This window comes from Tachyglossus aculeatus, chromosome 2 (genome assembly GCF_015852505.1).
Source record: "Tachyglossus aculeatus isolate mTacAcu1 chromosome 2, mTacAcu1.pri, whole genome shotgun sequence".
Taxonomy (NCBI): domain Eukaryota; kingdom Metazoa; phylum Chordata; class Mammalia; order Monotremata; family Tachyglossidae; genus Tachyglossus; species Tachyglossus aculeatus.
In genome coordinates this window covers 42471135-42478283 of record NC_052067.1, presented here as the reverse complement: position 1 = coordinate 42478283, position 7149 = coordinate 42471135, and the positions used below count along the sequence as shown (strand labels likewise).

General features: G+C 42.9%; 1 non-coding gene across 1 annotated transcript; it reads right to left on the bottom strand.

The window, feature by feature from the left end:
- Nucleotides 1-2646: 2646 nt before the first annotated feature.
- LOC119924423 lies at nucleotides 2647-2784 on the bottom strand. The gene has a single exon (XR_005449137.1). It is a non-coding gene; the product is annotated as a small nucleolar RNA SNORA7 (small nucleolar RNA).
- Between the last annotated feature and the right edge of the window lie 4365 nt (nucleotides 2785-7149).

Sequence of the window (7149 nt, the reverse complement as noted above, 5' to 3'; positions counted from 1 at the left end):
GTGTTGATGGAATACGATTAGACAGACACCAGAGTGAAAGAGCACCAAAAGGGCCACTGGGGAAGACCTACTACAGAGGAGATATTAAATTCAAAAACTCTGCCGAGTGAAGTAACTTCAGTTCTGGAGAAAAGTCCAGAAAGAGAATGCAGATGAAGTAATGAGATGCTACAAAGGAAGCTAGGAATTTTGCGTTCCATGGAGCTCCAGCTGAGACAACTCCATGTCCTTGGACAAGCAAGCCATCTAACTTCTTCGAATTTAAGCATCATTTCCAGATTTAAAAGGAAAAAATAACCGATCAGGGTTAGAGGTGCAGCCTGTGGGTATAGGACAGAATATCACCTGTCTCCCTTGCCAGGTCACCTATATTCGTAAAGCAGGGATAATCATGAGGAAACAATTATCCTACCCCTACACTTCTAGACTGTTCTCTCCCTCTAGCCTGTAAGCTCGTAGGGAGCAGAGATGTGTTTATTGTTATATTGCACTCTACCAAGCATTTAGTACAGTGTTCTGCACTCAGCAAGCACTCGATAAATACTATTGGCTGACTGACTGACTGACCTGAGAGGAAAATTTTGCTACTTTCAGAATCTGGGCAACCACATAGACCTTGAAAGATCTGACTTTTTGAGGTGAGCTGTTTCTAAGGTTTTAAAAAACGTTTACTCTGCATTATGGATGATGTCAGTACCTGGTGATAATTTGTAGATTTCTTTTCTCTGTGTCTTTTCCTCCCATTAAGTTAGAGAGATTTTGAGGGCCAATCCCCTGCCTGCCAATCTTCACTATCTTTTCCTCAGTATGGGCACATCACATAGTGCTTAATCAGTACTCGTATCAGGGATGAGGCTTATTGTAGTAGTAATGATGGTGATGGTAGTGATGATGACGAAGGAATGCATGGAGGTTGGAAGATCACTTACTTTATTTTTTAATGATGTTACTTAAGTCCTTAGTTTGTGCCAGGTGATTGTACTAAGTGCTGAGATAAATACAGGATAATCAGGTTGAACACAGTCCATAAGACTCACAGTCTTAATCCGCATTGTACAGATGAGGTAACAAGTACAGAGAAGCAAAGTGACTTCCTAAGGTCACACAACAGACAAATGATGGAGCCGAAATTAGAGCCCAGGTCCTAGGACTCCCAGGCCTATATTCTTTCCACTAGGCTACACTGTTTCTCTGAAACTAAGATTGAATTCCACTCTTGGACAAGAGAGGAAAAGACAGTGGTTCCCTCTGCTGATCTTTGAGCCTCCAGATTGATACAAAGCACTCTGCTATAGGCTCGTTTTCCACTCTAGTTGTGACCATACCATAAATCTCATCATCCCTACCTACCCCCTCAGGAGTGAAGAGGCTTATTTTCCACCCTAGTTACGATCATACCATAACTGTCATCGTCCCTACCTACCCCATCAGGAGTGAAGAATGGATTTCAGGGAGTCAGTCAGTCAGTCAATCAGATTTATTGAGTGTTTACTGTATGCAGAGCATTGAACTAAGTGCTTGGGAGAGTACAATATAATGATATAATAGACACATTTCCTGTCCAAGCCACAAGCCCACAGTGAGCTTACAGTCTAGAGAGGGAGCTAGACTTTTATATAAATAAGTTAAATTGCAGATATTTACATAAGTGCTAAGGGCTAGGAGAGGGTATGAATAAAGGGAGGAAGTCAGGGTGATGAAGAAGGGAGTGAGAGAAGAGGAAAGGAAAGAAGGGAGAAGAGGAGAGAAGGAGAGGAGAGTAGAGGAGGGCAGAGGAGGGGAGGGGAGGGGAGGGGAAGGGAAGGGAAGGGTCCCAAGAATTAACTCAAGAATTGGGGAATAAGCACTAAGAAATTTCTGTCCATTTGTGACTCCCCACCTGGTGGGCCCATTTTAATGGGTAAAAGGAAGTGTGAGAAAAGTCAGGCAGGTTGACTCATCAGAGCCAGCAATGTGGGAAAATTAGATTTAAGTGAAAAAGGATGTTTCCTAGGAAACTACATGATCTGCTTGTGGAACATCAAACAAGTACAATTTCGTAACAACAGCGATGACTAAATTGATCTACCTCAGACAGCTTTATCAGTAAGGCAAAGATTAGATGCCTTTTGTATTTTCTTAGTTACTATCATCAAATTGTCTATTGTGTGACAGCTTCAGCTGTTCCCTCCGGGACCTTCTCTAAGCATGAGGATGGCATTTGCCATTATCTAATTGGAATGTGTTGCTCTGCTTCTCCATCCCCTCTTTCTCACTTCCTCTGTGGCTCCTTCTCCTGATGCTGCTGCTATAGTAAATCACAAGACCCCAAATCTGCTGAGAGTCTGCATCCTGCTTCAGCCACCCGGGTTGGAATGGAAGTCAGTATCCAGCTAGGATTGGAAGTTTGTTGCTCTGCCCGTCTATACCCTGCTCAATTCCCTATGTGACTAGGATTTTTTTTATGGTTTTTGTTAAGTATTTGTCTGGTCTTATGCCATCAAGTCGTCTCTGACCCATAGCAACACATCTCTCCCAAAATGCCCCACCTTTATAGACTTTTCTTGGTAAAAGTACGGAAATGGTTTATCATTGCTTCCTTCTGCGTGGTAAACCTGAGTCTCCACCCTTGACTCTCTTCCATGCCGCTGCTGCCCAGCACAGTGAGTTTGCGGCAGATTGCCTTCTACTTGCTAACTACTGCCCAAGTTAGGAACAGAATGGATAGGCTTCTGCTTGACTCTCCCTCCCGTAGTCGAGACTGGTAGAGTACTGGAAACTCTCTAGGTGCGACCCTGAGAGGGGGTTAAGCACTTGCTTTGAGCTTAACACTGTATTAAGTGCTGAGGTAGCTATATGATAATCAGGTTGGGCACAGTCCAAGTTCCACATGGGGCTCACAGTCTCAAATCCTATTTTACAGATGAGAGATAAATGAGGCACAGAGAAGTTAAGTGATTTGCCCGAGGTCACACAGCAGACAAGTGGGGGATCCCAGATTAGAATTCAGGTCCTGAATCTGACTCCCAGATTCATTCATTCATATTTATTGAGCACTTACTGTGTGCAGAGCACTGTACTAAGCGCTTGGGAAGTACAAGTCGGCAACATGTAGAGATGCTCCCTACCCAACAACGGGTTCACAGTCTAGAAGGGGGAGACAGGCAACAAAACAAAACATGTAGACAGGTGTCAAAATCCTCAGAACAAATAGAATTAAAGCTATATTCATTCGATCGTATTTATTGAGCGCTTAGTGTGTGCAGCGCACTGTACCAAGCGCTTGGGAAGTACAAGTTGGCAACATTTAGAGACGGTCCCTACCCAACAATGGGCTCACGGTCTAGAAGGGGGAGACAGACAACAGAACAAAATATATTAACAAAATAAAATAAATAGAATAGTAATAGTAAACAAAATAAATAGACTAGTAGATCCATGCTCTATCCACTAGGCCATGCTGATGTAGCAAATAGGGAATCTTGCTGACCTCCTTGCTCCTTGCCGACCTCCCTACTCCTCACTGACCTCCCTTTCTCCAGCCTCTCCCCATTCCAGTCCATGCTTCACTCTACTGCCCGGCTCATTTTTCTAAAAAAATGTTCAGTGCAGGTTTCTCCACTCTACAAAAACTTCCAGTGGCTGCCTGTTCTCCTCCACATCAAACAGGAGCTCCTCACCATCTGCTTTAAGGCACTCAATCAGCCCACACCCTCCCACCTCCTACCAGAGAAACAGCGTGGCTCAGTGGAAAGAGCACGGGTTTGGAGTCAGAGGTCATGGGTTCGAATTCCGACTCCACCACATATCTGCTGTGTGACCTTGGGCAAGTCACGTAACTTCTCTGAGCCTCAGTTACCTCATCTGTAAAATGGGGATTAAGACTATGAGCCCCACGTGGGACAACTTGATCACCTTGTATCCCCCCCCAGCGCTTAGAACAGTGCTCTGCACATATAAGCACTTAACAAATGCCATCATCATTATTACTATTACCTCACCTCTCTGAGGTACTACAGCCCAGCCCGCCTACTTTGCTCCTCTGATGCCAACCCTCTCTGTGTACCTCAAACTTGCCTCTCTGACCATCAAACTCTTGTCCATGTGGTCCCTCTAGCCTGGAACTCCCTCAAAATCTCTGGTTTTGTGTGGAGACAAGCAGTGCACACCTGTAAGATTAATTTCAGTCACTCATCTGGGGTCACCAACTCTCCTCCACATTTACAATAGTTGGGCAGGTCAACATTATCAATGGCATCATCATCATTGTTATCAATCAATCAATAGTAGTTATTGAGCATTTACTCCATATAGAGAACTGTACTAAGTGCTTGGGAGCCATACAACAATATAACAAACACATTCCATTCCCAAAACAAGCTAATAGTCTACAGGGGGAGGCAGACAGAAGCAGCGTGGCTCAGTGGAAAGAGCACAGGCTTGCGAGTTAGAGGTCGTGGGTTTGAATCCCAGCTCAGCCACTTGTTAGCTGTGTGAACTTGGGCAAGTCACTTCACTTCTCTGTGCCTCAATTACCTCATCTGTAAAATGGAGATTGACTGTGAGCCCCACGTGGGACAACCTGATCACCTTGTCTCCCCCCCAGCGCTTAGAACAGTGCTTCACACATAGTAAGCACTTAACAAATACCACCATTATTATTATTATTGTTAGTAAATAAATGAATTATGGATATATATATATATAAATATATATATATATAAGTGCTGTGAGTCTGGGAAGGGGGATGAATAAAGAGAGCAAGGCAGGTTGATGCAGAAGGGAGTGGAAGAAAAGGAAAAAAAAGGGCTTAATTAGGAAAGGTCTCTTAGAGAAGGTGCCTTCAATAGGCTTTGAAGTGGGGGAGAGTAATTTTCTGCCAGATATGGAGAGGGGTGAGATTTTGGCAGCAAGATAGTATCGAAGTACAGTGAGCAGGCTGGCAGTAGAGGAGTGAAAGGCACAGGCTGGGTTGGAGAAGGAGGCAAGGTGATTAACTGCTTTAAAGCCTATGGTAAGGAGTTTCTGTTTGATGCAGAGGTGGACAGACAACCACTGGAGGTTCTTGAGGAGTGGGCTGAGCATTTTCGTAGAAAAATGATCCAGCAACAGAGTGAAGTAAAGACTGGAGTTGAGGGGAGAAAGGAGGCAGGGAGGTCAGCAAGCAGAGGTGATAGAATAATCAAGGTGGGATTGGATAAACGTTTGGATTAACCTAGTAGCAGTTTGGATGGAGAGGAAAGGACAGACTATAGCGATGTCGTGGTGATTGAACTGCCACAAATTTGTTACTGTTAATCATCAATAACATGGACTGACTAGCTCCTGGGTGCACTGTTCTAGCTCCATAAGGACAAACAGAAGAAGTATAAATCAGTCCTACCTTTGAAGCATTTATAATATTATAATTATATGTTATTGTTAAGTGTTTCTATGTGTCAAGCACTGTTCTAAGAGCCAGAGTGGATGCAAGGTAATTAAGTTGGACACAGTCCCTGTCTCACATGGGGCTCACAGGGAGAAGAAGCACTGAATCCCTATTTCATAGATGAAGAAACTGAGGCACATGGAAAAAACAAGTAGACATAAAGTGGTGAATTAAAAGAGGTTTAGAGAAAGTATAAATAATTAACACAGGTGGAAAAATTAATCATTAGCAAAGGAATGAAAAGATAAGAGGTGGTTGTAATGTCAGGTAATAAGAATAACTGTGGTAGTTGTTAAGTACTTACTGTGTGCCAGGCACTGTACTAAGCGCCAGGGTAGTTACAAGATAATTGAGTTGAATACAGTCAACGTCCCACACAGGGCTCACAGTCTTAAGCCCCATTTTACAGACGAGGGGACTAAGGCACAGAGAATTTAAGTGGCTTGCCCAAGATAACACAGCAGAGAAGTGGTGGAGTTGGGGTTAGAACCTATGACCTTCTGCATCCCAGGCCCACGCTGTACCCATTATGACACACTGCTTCATAAACTAGGCAGCTGCTGGGCTGATTCTACCATTCGTTTTTCTCACAAATGCATGGGAGTCATTAGTCCAAGATTACTCATTCTATAGTCTACATTTCTTTCCGATCAATCAATCGTATTTATTGAGCGCTTACTGTGTGCAGAGCACTGTACTAAGCGCTTGGGGAAGTACAAGTTGGCAACATATAGAGACAGTCCCTACCCAACAGTGGGCTCACAGTCTAGAAGGGGGAGACAGAGAACAAAACCAAACATATTAACAAAATAAAATAAATAGAATAGATATGTACAAGTAAAATAAATAGAGTAATAAATATGTACATGTGTATGATTCATGTTATCTCCCCTTCTCTCCCCTTCCTCCTGTCCATGCCATCCTTCAGCATAGCCTAGTGGAAAAAGCACAAGCCCAGTAGTGAAAGGACCAGGGTTCCTCCCCTTGTCAGCTGTGTGACCTTGGCTAGTCACTTAACTTCTCAGGTCCTCAGGTACCTCATCTGTAAATGGGGATTAAATCCTCCTCCCTCCAACTCAGACTATGAGCCTTTTATGCCACAGGGACTGTGCCCAATTTATTCATCTTGTATCCACCTCAGCACTTAGTACAGTGGCTGGCACAAAGGAAGCACTTGACAAATACCATTAAAAAAATCTCCAATGTTCATTCATTTTTCCTGAAACACCTATGTTTTTATTTTATATTTACTCTTTATTCATTCAATCATTCAATCATATTTATTGAGTACTTACTGTATGCAGACCACTGTACTAAGTGCTTGGGAGAGTACAATGAAACAATAAACAGACATGTTCCTCTTTATGGACTATTATATATTCATCAGTTTATGCCAGCTTGTCCTCCCAAGTAGACTGGAAGCTTATCATAAGAAGATAATGTTTCTTCTCAATTTCCAAGAGCCTATTTCAGCACTCTGCACCTACTAAGTAATGAGACAAAGGAACAGAGATACATTCTACTGAGTGCTAATTTAGGTCAAAGTTGCCAAGTTGCTTAGTGATTTCACTGCAGGTATTCTAAAGTTTTAATGATTTAGGAGAGACTTTCAATCTGAGAAAAGTTTGAGTAGCCTCTCTGAATTGGTAGTTTCTCAACTACTATGGATCTCCCTGATTATAATAATAGTTGTGATATTTGCTAAGTACTGAATACATACCAAGCTCAGGATTAGGTACGAG